This window comes from Asterias rubens, chromosome 14, assembly GCF_902459465.1.
Source record: "Asterias rubens chromosome 14, eAstRub1.3, whole genome shotgun sequence".
Classification (NCBI taxonomy): Eukaryota; Metazoa; Echinodermata; class Asteroidea; order Forcipulatida; family Asteriidae; genus Asterias; species Asterias rubens.
In genome coordinates, this window is record NC_047075.1 from 6740934 (window position 1) to 6754508 (window position 13575).

A 13575-nucleotide genomic window follows, 5' to 3' on the forward strand; every position below is an offset into this window, starting at 1 on the left:
GAGCTTTCCAAGTGGCAATTTTTGTATATTATTACATGTTGTAGTGTTTTTCAAATAGGAATTTGTTTTCTCATAAATCGATTTAAAAAAAATGGAATCGTCAAAAATGTGTTTTTCAAACGGAAATTTAATTATCTTCTTAATCTATTGCAAATAACAACAGAAAACCATATGCATCCGGAAAGACGGTAACTTGTTATTATTTATTTATGGTGCGCCACCAATATAAAACAAATTGTGCAAAGATTACAGTTTTAACTCACACCTAAAAACATTTCGAAATGATATTAACATTTTGGTTAAATTTTAACCATACTCCTATAATTATGTGATAGCACTGCATACTCGGTTATTACCGGAGTTCTGTGAAAAAAAAAAAAAAAAAAAAAAAAAAAAAAAAAAAAGATTACAGGCATAAATCGGGTGGGATTCAAACCCACGACCCTAATAATTAATCCATCAAACATCTGACTTGGTCAAACATTCGCAATTGGGCTAATATGACAGCTAGAAAGATCCGAACATTGCATACTGACACTCTAGCGCTTGGCCACACCGCTCATCCCTATAACACAAGACATCATCAGTTGGTCAATCACCAACACTCACACGCGAACTAGGTAATCATGCTCAGCCGAGACGTTGAAGAAGAGAATGCCCATCTTACAATGTGAGTAGAACAACCCTTCATTAAATTTGAAATTTATCCTGTCTTTCTGTAAGGTAAAGTAAAACCTGAAAGAACCTAGGTAGGCACAGAGTTCATGTACACGCTATTAGATAGCCGTGCTGGCCCACATTGGATTACAATCCCTATATGTATATTACATTACGCTTTCCTTTACAAAGTACTGGTTGTGTGAAATGGCGCGTGACGTTGGGTAGATTCCATTAGCTCTTTTTGACACTGCTATTGTCGAGTATTACCTGAAGCTGCGCATGGTGTGCATAAAGTATTCTTAGCAGAAACTATCAATGGGTGCGTTCGAAAAGCTCCCCCAGGTCGACCCCAGTCGACCCCGGTACGTGTGAATAACTTTGACGTCATTTCAGGGGCTTACCTGAGTGCCCATGGGCCACTTGGTGCTACTGGCCGGAGGTGCAAGACGTCACCACGAGAGGGCGAGTGATCGTTCGATTAGCTCTTGTCGGGGGCTCACCAGACTGAGCACCGCGGGGTCGACACAGGGAAGCTAATCGAACGCGCCCAAAATAGTAAAATTGCAGGTACAACCATGTGTAAATCTCTTTTGAGTGAGTTTTGGCTCCTGGCAACAAGCACAGTATACTGTCTTAATTCAGTTGACACTATTGGTAATTTCAACAACGAAAAAATGGCATAAAACAATACAAACGGTAGTTTTCGAGAAAGAAGTAGTTGTCCACGAGTTTGATTTCAAGACCTCAAGTTTAGAGTTGAGGTTTCGAAATCAAGAATCTGAAAGCACACAACTTCGTGTGCCAAGGGTGTTTTTTCTTTCATAGTTATCTCGCAACTTTGACGACCGTTTGAGCTCAAATTTTCACAGGTTAGTTATTTTGTGCATATGTTGAGATACACCAAGTGAGAAGACTTGTCTTTGTCAAATTACCAATAGTGTCCACTGTCTTTAAAACTCTGAGACCACACCAGCTTTTCTCAAAGCCAATTGTCCCACAAACGACACTCGCACATAGTTGTTCCCGCAAGTTTACTATTATTGTTTATAATTTATTTCTGCTTATTGTTGAGTTTTGTCACAATGTTGTGGTCTCACTCTCCGTTGCGTCTAGCGACCGTGTCACATAGGCATTTTACATGCAACCAGTTCCAGGCAATCTCCAATACAAAAACCTCGAATAATTTTACAAAAGATGCAAGTTGGAAGAAAGTTGGGCATGATAGACATAACAGTGATCATAGATTGCCATTGTCTTATAGACATAACAGTGATCATAGATTGCCATTGTCTTTTCTGTAGAATGTTGAACAGTGGTCTAAATTCGTATTGCGTAACACCAAAAGTAGTATGTTTAACCTTTTGTTTATTTTGTAATGGGTAATCATCAAATAAAAGTATTTAATGAATCAACAAATGAATACCGCGATGTTTATTGTTAAAGGTTATCATTCAAACAAATAAGTAAATAAGTGAATAAATAAAAACCATATTATTAATTTTTTATACACAAGTAATGTATAACAAAACAAATAAATAAATATATAAGGTAAACACAAGTTATTAATTTCATATTTTGTTGAATACACTCAAGCCACAAAACAAAATTTAAGATGGACAGTACTAAACAACTAAATTCGGATGTATTTAAGGGAACTTGCTGATTTGATCTTTGAAAATCTCGGGTATTCATTACAAGAAGTTTCTACAAAAATGTCTCAAAATAATATAGTAAACCAAGCATGTGGTGTACAAACCAACATTTGCGTTGACACCTCACCGTTCAATGTCTCAAACCAAAGATGAAAACATTGACAACTGGCGACCATTGCTTGTTATTCCTGTTATGTATTTTAAATGACAATTTGCCCAACGACATTGCCTGAAGGTGTGCATCAAAGCAACATTTCCCTTAGTTAATGCCCCTGTTTGCCCAAGTGCACTCTACAACGAAAAGTCTCCCATAATTACATGCAAGTCTCGTGGGTATTCGAATAGGGTCCGATAAATGTGAGATTTTGTAAACAGTGTTGTACATTAGTATCCACTTGTTTTACTTGGAACATAGATTTATACATACATTTATAACAATAACAACATCGAAGTCGTATAGAGCGCATGTTTCTACCAAACAAGTATAAACAAACTTTCAGAAAAGAAGAATTGCAGATCATTGTATATTTCCCACGTGTAATGAATATTCAGTGTCCTGTGTTGCAGATCACTGGATATTTATCACGTGTGATGAATATTCAGCGTTCTATCTTGCAGATCATTGGATATTTCCCACGTGTGATGAATATTCAGCGTTCTATCTTGCAGATCATTGGATATTTCTCACGTGTGATGAATATTCAGCGTTCTATCTTGCAGATCATTGGATATTTCTCTTGATCCAAAGCACATTGATCACTGTAATCGGCACCACAATGCCCACTTGTATGGTTGCTACGGTGACCAGTGTAAACAATAGAGCTACTGTCAGCCCAAATCGCAAAACCTGCACAATTCATAAAAACCAAATCGAAAATCGTATTAAACAACAGATTTAATAGATAGATCGTGGGAAAATAGAGGATTTATTTACCCATAAAGACCGATTTTTTTTGTTAGTTCTGTATACTCAGTACTTTCCTAGGCTCTGTGAAAACAAATCACAGAAATATTACTGGGTGGGATTCGAGTTGTGATGATCGGATTTTGTCTAAACGTGGACACTATTGGTAATTACTCAAAATAATTATTGGCATTAAACCTTTCTTGGTGACGAGTAATGGGGAGAGGTTGATGGTATAAAACATTGTGAGAAACGGCCCCCTCTGAAGTGTCATAGTTTTCGAGGAAGAAGTAATTTTCCACGAATTTGATTTCGAGACCTCAGATTTAGAACTTGAGGTCTCGAAATCAACCATCTAAACGCATACAACTTCGTGTGACACGGGTTATTTTTCTTTATTTATTATCTCGCAACTTTTGATGACCGATTGAGCTCAAATTTTCACAGGTTTGTTATTTTATGCATTTGTTGAGATACACCAAGTGTGAAGGTTAGTCTTTGACATTTACCATTAGTGTCCACTGCCTTTAATACTAACGATTCCTGGACAGGACACGTTTTGTGATTTGTGGAAGAGAGACACTGCTTACTAGACTTGACTCAAGTCGCCAGAAAACTATTAGGACCACATGTTGACGTTGAACGCGCAATGTTATACGGGTTGTTTGCTAGTTGGCGCGATATGCTTAGGGACCTCTCATAAAGGACTTGATTCAAGTCAAACCACTTACCATCTGCATTGTTATCACGAAACCCAACTGTAACGCCATCCCCTGCAAAACAAATTATAACAATTTAAACTTGTACAAATAGTTAACTTTTTGCTGATGTAGTGATCATCTATAATAATATCGATTGTTTACTCTCTTTGTGTAAAATAAAAAGTGAAAATTTCACTCTCTTGTCCAAGTAGTGTCAGCTTCGCTCTTTTGAGAGTGAAAATCAATCTGTGGCACTCTTTGAATGAAATCGGAATGAACTTCACTCAAAATTGAGTTTAAAGCACTAGCCTTCAAAGAGTTGTCCGCCATGGCTCTTCGCAAGAGTGGTATGGCGGACAAAACGAATGTTTTTCACTCTTTTACTTTAAGAGAGTATAATCTTGGCGTTTACTGTTTTATATATATTTGTGTACATTGTGGTACACACGCGTAGTTAATCATAGGAAACTAATTTTTCAGCAAGATAATTCTTCGTTCATCAGCCGCCATGTTTCTTTACATGATTGCGAGAGAACAATTGGAAGAAAAAACACCATTGTCGCAAAAGTTCTGTGCTTTTAGATGCCTTGAATTCGAGACTGAAGGTCTCGAATTTAATTCAATTATGATTAGTGAGAAATTAATTCCATCGCAAAAAAAATGTCTCAGAGGGAACAGTTTCTCACCATGCTCTAAACTATGAACAGCTCTCCATTGCTCGTTACCAAGTAAGTTTATATGCTGACATTTATTTTGAGTAATTACCAATAGTGTCCACTGCCTTTAGCTTAATAAACATATTTACCAAAGTAGAAGTATGCCGATGTATTGAATGTCCCGGTATGAGATGTACATCCAACTATGTCTCCACTCAATGGAGATTGACCAATCATCAATGTAGAGCGAACTACACACGTAGATACATTCACTGATAGGATCGTGTAGCCATCTCCTGAAGTGTCTAAATTCTCCCAACTTTTGGTTTGTTTGTGATACAGACTCCACGTAATAGTCGGCCCGGGCAAGTTGCTGGCCGTGCATTCGTACTCAACTTCACTCTTCATAACTAGACTGCTGAGAGTCAATGCCCAATCTAAATTAATGAAACAAAGTTGCTGTGTTACATAAACTGACACACCTGTAGAAGTTTGAGATCGATCGGCCATCTGGGTCACGAGAGAATAGTGAAAACCGATTACCTGACACTGTTTTACTCATTTCTCAAGAACTACAGCACCTTATCAAGTAATATTTTAAGGTACGTTTTCTACTAATCATTATCTTCATATTGTGAAAGTTTAATGTAAATCTGTGGACACAGTTTATTGTGATACAAAAAGTACCTAACTCGTTTTAGCAAGACACCATGATTGCTTCGTAAAGTGTGGGAGGTAGTGCTTTCTACTCTACCAGCCAGGCTTCTGACGTATGAAACCTTCACCCGAATATGGATTGAAAAAAAGGGTAACCCTGTATCAGCCCCAGGTGAAAGTGTTTTGTAGCCAAAATCTTTGGGCCTCTGTTGTCAGGCGACTTCCATAGATTTACAAAAGGAAAGAAAAAAAAAACATAAGAAAAAAAATACCTAGACAGAACAAAGAAACTTACCCGGGGAACTGCAGGTGTGAATACCGGTGATCTGTTTCTGGGTGAGCGATCCATTATACACAGCCAAATCACTGTATGCAGCTGACCCACTCAACGTACTGATATCATGTGATCCGCACGTATTGGGCATGCCTAAGAATAACTTCGTACACTCATCTTGAGGTTTACCGGAGTTTATTGTTTCATCTCCACTTACTGGGACACTGTTAATATAAAGCAACAGTTCGGTGTCATTTGAAGTGATCCGATCGATCGTTGTTACCATATGAAACCAGTCATTTAATGGTATCTTTGGTTTGGGTATTCTTTTCGAAACTGCTGTCTGTTCGGTCTTTAAGGTGATGAGAAACTCACCCGATTTACTTTTATATAAGAACGCAATACCTCTTGCCAAACTCGTTTGTCCCCCAGAGCTGACGTAGTAACGGCTGCCAGTAAAGCCCGATGAGGTATCAATTTTAAGCCATATAGACCACGTCATCGATTCACAGAGACCCGGGTCAGAGATACAGGTGTCTTTAAAGTCACCAAGATCCAGGAATGAACCTGACTGAGCATACACTGCGCATGCGTGATCAGCTACGTCAGGAGCGGGAACCATCTTGACGAGACTGTGGTTACCAATGATTTCGTACTCGGTGGTGTTAGGTGCAACTGAGCTGCATGGCTTCTCGTTTGCAAATCCCCCTAGTTGTTTGTGAAGAATCAGCTCAACGCTGGTCTCCAAACCTTGTTTAAGGAAAGTTTAACAAGGAAATTAATGCAAAATACAAAAAGCACTCTAATGTTTTGCTCATTCAAACCAAGAGCTTGATTTTTTTTTTCAGGAGTATGACAAGAATGTGTTACTGTTTTTATGTTTTTTTTGCGGAGGAAATTATTTGTTCGAACTGTAAACGACTCCTCACTTTAAAAAGTTTACCGATATACCACTTTGCACAAAACATAGTTAACCTTGACACAATAACTTATAGGAGTGCCAATTTTTTTTTGTACAGTAGAATCATTAGTAACGGAGATAACACACATGACCCCGGGTCAACCCTGAAAATGTCCCATGATCAAACACAAGCTCTGAGAGGGGCTCTGCTTCTTGTGATTAAAGACAGTGGATACTATTGGTAATTGTCAAAGACCACTCTTCTCACTTGGTGTATCTCAACGTATGAACAAAAAACAAACCTGTGAAAATTTGAGATCATTCGGTCATCGAAGTTGGTCAGCGAATTAGTAATGATAGAAAAAACAGCTTTGTCACACGAAGTTGTCTGCTTTCAGATGCTTGATTTCGAGACCTAAAAATCTAATTCTGAGGTCTCGAAACCAAATTCGTGGAAAATTACTCAGAGGGAGCCGTTTCTCACAATGTTTTATACCATCAACCTCTCCCCATTACTCTATACCAAGTAAGGTGTTATGCCAATAATTGTTTTGAGTAGTTAGCAATAGTGTCCATTGCCTTTAAAGAGAAATGCAAGCGGGAACTACAGTAATATGGATTGCTATTTTTAAAAGGGTACAACCTTTAAAAATGAACAGTTCTTACCAGCATCGCTGATTGTGTTCTTTAACCAGATATAACGTCCAAATGTACAGAGCGGAGACTTTAACACAGCATCAATATACGTCATGATGAAGTTGAGTTCCCCAAGGGTCGATACTGTGGCCAGTTCGGCAACATGTCCAGTGTGGCTGAACTGCTTACAGAACAACTCAGCTTCATCGTAGGAGAGGTTCTGAGGGAAATATCGGTAGCAATAGTTCCCATTCTCCATCCATTGGAATGGGCATGGTGAACATGTAGCCTGGCTTATACCACTAATGGCTGATGCAACTAAAGCTACTAAGCAGAACTGAATACCGCACATGTTGATTTCTGGAGTTGTATGGTATAATATGTGGTAACTAACTGCAAATCTGTGACATTTAAGACTCACTTTTTTAACTATGTTGTTTCCTTATTCTATACAACAGCCCGAAGTTCCTTGGGCACGTACTCTGAATGCCAGGTGACCGGGAAGGCAACGGACGTCATTCAGTTCAGCACCTGTTTGGGGATGATGAAAACATGCTACGACCTAGCCAATGCACAACACTTGCCCGAGATCGTCGTAACTGAAAGAGGCTTATAGTCGCGTAGTTTACAGCAGAATGCTGATGATAATGATAAACCAGCTATCTACCTACCACCGCATAATTACACACCAGATCAAAAATCAATACACGGACTTTGAGAAGGCAGGTCAGGGTGAGTACAACTTGTCTAGAATGCAAAGTGTTTCAGAATAAAAGATTGATTCCAATTAAGTTCAAGGGGAATTTGTGATTAATTTTGAACCAACCAAGCAGAGTCGATATTAAGCGAGGATGTTATACAAAAAATCACTATCACAAGGTCGTCATTTCTTTTGAGAGGGATGGTTTTTACTGACGGTGCCATCAAGCTATTGAGATCTTCTTTAATTGTCTAATCAATACAGCATCATAAGGATAAAATAGGTCGTTTACTTGGAAGGATTTTAGGATTAGATACTTACTTACTTACTATAACTTAGCTGCTTAGGACTGGGTGTCCCTTGGTCTCATTGGAAAACCGTCCCCATTCATGTCTATTTCTTGCTAAATGCTCTGCCTCCTGAAGTGGAATGTCGGCATCATCCTGAATGTGCACCTTCCAGCGCAATGGTGTGCGTCCTCGCTGGCATCATTGTAGGGGACATACGTCTTTTGGCGATAATTTTTTTATTTTTTTGACTTTTATGCTCTCCTGGGCACCCCACTGTTGTTTTTCATTTGTTTTCTTAAATATTGTTAATGTATGTACATGTGCTTGTAAATGTGATTGCCCGAATAAATATTATTAAATATTATAGTAGACACAGAATGGGTAGCCTGTGGGCTTGCATTCTGATGACATGACCAAACCAGGACTGGTCAATGCATCCGTTATTGTTGTGTTCATGTTAAGTTGCCTGGATTAGATACAGTTTAGTGATATCTGTGTCACTGCAGTGAACTTAGGGAGTATTTCCAGCACCAAAACAATCTTGCATATTGTTTGGTTTTGAACTGCAAAGTTAAGCTCTGCCCAACATCGTAAAAGTAACAATAGTTACAGATGAAAAACTTTAGGAAAGAAACAAAAATCGTGAAGATCAAATTTACATCAAAAATTACACGGTCTTATGATGATGATAGTAGAAAAGATCCCTTGAAATATTTCTGTCTGAAATTTCATATTTATTCGACAAGAAATAAATAATACAATTTTGCGTTTGGAATTTATCGCTCAGTGAGCCTTTTATTCATCTTTGTTTGGGCGTTGATGCAAGGCAAAATTTGTAATCGTTTGTTTTTTTCACTATTCTCTCGTGACCCAGATAGCCGATCGATCTCGAACTTTTGCAAGTTTATGTATAATATGGTTTGCAAGTTTATGTATATATGCTGGATTACATGAAGTGCGTACACACTGCCAGCAACTATTTTGCAAGCAAAACCAAAGCGAGATACAATAGATAAACAAAATGTAAATTAATAAACAAACAAATTAACACTGATTTAATTATCGCATAAATGATAAAATCTAGTTATCAGAACAGACAAAACGATTGACCCTGAGTCAATTGTGACCGGCTCTCCAAAATTTTGTAATAAATAAAATTCAGAGTTACATACACAGCTGAATTTGTGTCATTATAAGCTTTAGGTGTAGGTTTGAACCCTATGGCATTTTGCATTCTGGAGATATGCTGATATTTGCATATTCATATTTATAATTATTTTAATGAAAGTGCCTTCAGAGATACAGCTCCTTAAACCTAGCGAAAATTAAGGGAAGTTACCTACAATTGATACAAAAACCTTTGTTAAAAAAAAAATTAAAAGAATGATATTTCTGTGAATAAACTTCGGAAGTATTTATACAATAGAAGCCAATAAACCAAGAAAGACAAAATCATGTTGTGAATTTTGTTTTATCATCTCAACATTGAACGCCACTTTAGCATAGCGTCCCATAATACCCTTTTTCGTAGAGCGGTCACGAATTATCAGGATTTTGGGGCAAAATTTACCGTGAGTTGATGACGCTTTTTTGATTCGGATACTCTCAGCACGGCAATGAGAGGTGATTACTTATCTCTAGTTTACTGACTGGATAATAGTGGGTGCGATCGTTTAGCTTCCCTGGGTCGACCCCGATGTGTGTGGATTTTTTTCCAGGACGAACGTGGGAAATTATCTGCACACGTTCGTCCTGGAAAAAGAAAACGCCACACACCGGGGTCGACCCAGGGAAGCTAAACGAACGCACCCAGTAATGCTTTATCATGGCACAATCTGTTCGCGTTTTATGTTGTGTAGCGCCCTCTGCCGTTGTTGTACATTGTTGCATGGTTACACTAGCCCAGTCGCCCCCAAATGCTTCTTACCTTGGCTCGTGTTGGACCAATTAGGTTTGAACTTGGATACAAAAAGCTGCAGTTTTTGCAATCGGACTTATAAACGCCGTTTTTACTGTAGCTGCAACCCCCGATTCATGTATCCCTACATTTTTCCCGATAATAGGCCTACTTCAAAAAGTATGGCCCACATGTCAATGTACTATTAGACTTGCAGCTGCATGAAAAGTCTGGCTCAGTAGTCCACATTGAACTTAAAAACATAAACTTATGATTGAGGGGGGGGGGGGGGGGGTCAAAGATAATTGCCAGTTTTGGCGCCCTCTGCTGGCCGTGGATTACCATTCGGGCTTGAATGTGGGTCACGACTTAAAGACAGTGGACACTATTGGTAATTGTCGAAGACTAGTCTTCACAGTTCGTGTATCTCAACAAATGAATAAAATAACAAACATGTGAACAATTTGAGCTCATCAATCGGACGTCGAATTTGCGAGATATTAATGAAAGAAAAAACACCCTTGTCGCACCATGGTCACACGAAGTTATGCGCTTTCAGATGCTTGATTTCGAGACCTCAAATTCTAATTCTGAGGTCTCGAAATCAAATTCGTGGAAATTACTTCTTTCTCGAAAACTACGTCAGAGGGAGCCGTTTTTTTATACTATCAACCTCTCCCCATTACTCGTAATCAAGAAAGGTTTTATGGTAATAATTATTTTGATTTATTACCAATAGTGTCCACTGTCTTTAATAGAGGTGTGTGACTTTTTAATAACCTGTTACGCGGTATAAGATCCTGTTAGAAAGGTCAAAGAAGGATCGGATCTCGAAAGGGCGGTCAAAGGGAGATCAACGGCTAGTGTGAACGCGATCGGCACGCAGCACAAAAATGCTTGATCCCGCTTTCCGGATCTGATCCTCCTTGGTTCCCTGTAGGAGGATCAAGTGTAAACGCGGTCCAAGTCACTCAGTTCAGCTTAATCGATACGTCACACGATAGGATTTGGGTTTTGTATTCCGGTTGTGTTATAGGACTGCTAGTTCTACACTCTCTGTTGGATTTGCAACATTCAAAAACCGAGATAAATAAAAATAAATTATGGTAAATTGTATGGCATTTCTACTTAGAAGAGTGAAGAGCAATCAAATGGTTGTCTATGTGAGCGCCCTCTGCTGGCCGTTTAATCCCGTTTTTGGGCTTGATTGGGGCCAATACTTTTTGTAAGTTTAATAGTGTGTGACTATTCATTACCTGTTACGCGGCTAGCTTACTGCAGGTATGGCAGGATATTCTGCCCCCCCCCCGGTGATGTGGTCCCCCATATGACAAACTATGTACAAACTTCTACTGATAGCGCCCTCTTTCGAATCCTCCTCCTACAGCCCATGTTAATTTCACATTTTATGGGGGACCGAATCTCCGGTGCACATAATTTCCTGGGGCATAGGCATTACGTACATTATCACAAGTCACTCAATTCAGCTTGATCTAGCCCATGAATCCTTTGGCTTTTAGAAATGTTTGTAATATTGTGGTTTCTCTCTTTCAAAGTGGTCAGTGTTGTTTCGTAATGTATGTTGTATCTGTGATCTATTCGGGAGGCACTATACATATAACGAGTCATACATGTACCAAAATGGCTAACCGTAAGCAAGGAACCTCAGATCTAGACTGGGCCCCTGTCTAGATCTGCAAGGATAAAGACAGGTCCTTGCCGCTGATCCAGTGATTCCATTGGATACAATAATATCATTTGATTAACGTGCAGCATCGAGCTATCGTGCAGTGACATAATATGCCCTAACAGTCACTGCTGTCATGTCCGCAATATAATTTGACTGCGTATCTATGTGAAATGTAATGGTCAAAGGTCAAAACACACACTGGTTTTTGATGCCGGTCTCTGGCGTTATTCACGAGCCTCGAAGTGTGACGTTATAATGTTCAGGCTATCACAGATCACGCAGGGTATTTTATTATAGAACATAATACGAACAGTAGAGGGCGCCAGACAATATGTTTGATCGCACCGTGTACATGTAATGAGACTACGGTATCCAATGGTATCACTGGTTATGTAAAAACATATACATGCCCCCTATCCTTGCGGATATATCGAGGGAAACAGTCCACATTCAGGTCAGCTTGATAGAGCCAATAAAAATGTGAACACTTTGACGTCTATCTCTCACATTTTACTCACAAATCTTGTTGCAATGTTTGTGACTCTGGATGCTCTCTTTCAAATTGCTCTTATTGACTGTTTGTTTTAGTTGGATTGAGACTCGCATCATTCTGCAGATTGTGATGGAAAGGTGGCTAATAGTATCTTATTGTCGAAGCGGAGGACAGTTCGTTTTTCTTCTTGGCTTCCTGCTTACAACTTCTTGGATTTGGGATTATATATCTGCGGAAGGTATGTCTCTCTCTCTTTTAAAAGTCTTCACACTATCTTTCTGCTGCAGATCGTTAAAGTCACCTGGAAGTGGTATTTTTTCAAAATAAAGCTTTTGTCACTAATATATGTGTTTTGATGAGTGGAGTGGAATAAACAGTTAACTAAGGTTTTAACAAATCAGTTCTTATGTTATTTACAAATTTAAGAGCAGACCCCGACCCGAGAGTGCGCTGTTCGTGACGTCAATCGAGGCAGACTTTGCCTGTAATGCGTAGAGTAAACACAATTGCAAAGTACATGTACGGACCGATTCGTGAGTTTGTACGTTTCAAAAAAAAAAAATGTTTTTTCCGGCAATGTCGACCAGGTGTATTGCTGCTGAATGCAGAAAAACACTTTTTGAAATGTACCAACTCACGACTTGGACGTACATGTACTTTGCACGTGTGTTTACTATACGCATTGCAGGCAAAGTCTGCCTCGATTGACGTCACAAAAGGGGTAGGCGGAGTCAGCCCCCAAACAACTTTATATAATTTTTGAACATATAAATCGTGACAAACAATTACTAAAACAATTGTTTTATTGTTCGTAAGCATATACTCTTATGTTTAAAAATAAAAACAATTCTATTTCCAGGTGACTTTAAGGCACTGGACACGTTTAGGGATTGTCAAATAACAGTTGTTTTTAAATGTTGTATCCCATCAATGCTTGAATCTAAATATATGACCAATTTGGGGCACAATAGTTACCGAAGTTGCCAGAAAATAATCAAAGAAAAATAACCTTGTATCGAAAAATGTGTGTGCTTTCAAGTTGCCGTTAAATACTTCATGCGTGGGGTCTTTCTGAGATTCAAACATTTTAGTGACAAATTAACTTTTTTCTCAAAAATTACGTTTCTTCGGAGAGAGCTGCTTCTCACATTGGTTCATACAGGCATAAGGTCTCCGTTTTTCGTTACCAAATAGGTTTTTATGCGATGTCAAAACGCCGCCATGTTTTAAATTGAGACCACACCGACTCTTGCCAGAGCCAACACTTCAACAGAGGGATCAAATACATGGTTGTTTCCGCACGTTTACTATTTATTGATAATTAATTCTTATTGTTTACATAAGATAATATAGATAGCCGTGTTAGTCTTACTAAGATGAACAAAGCTTCAAACTTACAGGTTTCTTTAGACTTTAAACAGCAAATACTATTTTTTAACTCATTTGAACTCCAAATTGATTTTT

At 38.6% G+C, this 13575-nt stretch overlaps 1 long non-coding RNA gene across 1 annotated transcript; it reads left to right on the forward strand.

Annotated features, from left to right (window-relative positions):
• The first annotated feature begins 424 nt into the window (after nt 1–424).
• On the forward strand, nt 425–12339 carry LOC117299042. The gene is made up of 3 exons (XR_004520031.1): nt 425–670; nt 7500–7773; nt 12207–12339. It is a non-coding gene; the product is annotated as an uncharacterized LOC117299042 (long non-coding RNA).
• Nucleotides 12340–13575: the final 1236 nt, after the last annotated feature.